The sequence below is a fragment of the Euprymna scolopes genome, chromosome 13, assembly GCF_053919585.1.
Source record: "Euprymna scolopes isolate OS-2025 chromosome 13, ASM5391958v1, whole genome shotgun sequence".
In the NCBI taxonomy this organism is placed as follows: Eukaryota; Metazoa; Mollusca; class Cephalopoda; order Sepiida; family Sepiolidae; genus Euprymna; species Euprymna scolopes.
In genome coordinates, this window is record NC_136494.1 from 4,900,640 (window position 1) to 4,902,268 (window position 1,629).

The 1,629-nt window shown below is 29.6% G+C and overlaps 1 non-coding gene across 1 annotated transcript; it reads right to left on the reverse strand.

Annotated features, from left to right (window-relative positions):
* Positions 1-1,049: 1,049 nt before the first annotated feature.
* On the reverse strand, positions 1,050-1,162 carry Trnai-uau (transfer RNA isoleucine (anticodon UAU)). The gene is made up of 2 exons: positions 1,125-1,162; positions 1,050-1,085 (listed from the first exon to the last, which is right to left on the reverse strand). It is a non-coding gene; the product is annotated as a tRNA-Ile (tRNA).
* Positions 1,163-1,629: the final 467 nt, after the last annotated feature.

Sequence of the window (1,629 nt, forward strand, 5' to 3'; positions counted from 1 at the left end):
CACCCAAATCATATGGATATATTTTTTTTTATTTTTGAAATCGCAACTTTATAATATAAAAAAATCGATAAAACACTAACTCTATAATAATATATACGAAATCTGCAAAAATTAAAATTTCATATTTAAGCGTACTTTACGACCGTACTTTGGCGTGCGTTCGTGCTAGCTTAGATAAATACTTTTGCAGTTTTAACAAAAAAGCTACAATAATATCAGGGCATCTTCATTTACACTGAACATCTACAGAATGCCAACATCAATATATTACGTATGAATGAGTCCCCTGTGGAATTTCCACAGGTCCCGCTAGTTTATATCAATTTCGTCATGACACGTAAGTACATAATAATGTTTTCACTGGAATGTGTTGGTTTAAAAGATCACCAATGCAAACCAAGCTGAGAGATGGGCACCACATACATTTTTTGTAAGTTTTGACCTCACATATTTTTAATTTAATTGAATGAAATAAACATTTTTATAAACAAATTGGTACTTATTGTATTGTGCTAAAATAATAACGTTATTATTTAGAGAGTCATTCTTAACATGGGGAGGGAAGGGTGTTTTGTAATCATTCTGTACTTTCATCTAGCAATTTAATAATAATAAAAAAAGATATCATAAATTTGAATTTAACTTGAAAATAACATTTTTAAATTAAATTAAAAAAAAATATCATGGTACAATACGTGTTGTGCCAAAAATTGTATAGTTATAAAATAAAAAAATAAAAAATAAAATAAAATACGTAAATTATAGTAAAAAAAAATCAATAAATTACTTACAGAAAAAAAATTAAATTAAAAAAGAATTAAATTAAATTAAAAATAGTAATTTTAAATTACAAGCTGTTTAATGTTTTACTTCGAAATGTTTAATTCAATTTAGGATAGTATAAAAATAAATAAACTGCATAGGTTATGGAAAAAGAAATTTAAAAATTAGATAGACAAAAAAAAATTAAATAAACCTACAATCTGCTTAATATTTCAATTTGAAACGTTTACTTCATTTTGAGACAAAAATCAGAGTAAAAATACTTATGCCCCGGGTGAGGTTCGAACTCACAACCTCCGCATTCCTCGTCCCGTAAATATTGTACGGGTGAAGGTACTGTCTATAAGTACGGCGCGCTAACCGATTGTGCCACCGGGGCAAGTACGAAATGCCGACGCTATTAACTAGATAAACCAGAACCAATCTTACGAGGAACGCAATGTGTGATTATTACTTGTCCGAAACGATATTTTCCGTTTTTTCAACGCACGTTTTGAATAAATAACAATTTTATATACTCTAAAAATATTAAAACAATGAACTATATCGGAATTTAACGACCGACATTATGGCAGCGAGTATTTTGTACAAAAACATCGACAAACACGATATCGAAATAGCGTTCGTGCTTTTTTTTCCTACGGAAGATCGAAATTGCTATAATAACACTTGATTAAATGCAAATGCAGTGTTAGCAATTATTTGTATTCCAATCATGTTTACACATCGGTTCGTTTGAAATTACCGAAGTTAAACGATTCTGATCGTGGCAAGTACTTAGATTGGGTGATAATTTTGGAAATCTTGCGTTCTGGAAAACACGGCCCTGTTGAGCGTTCAAATCGA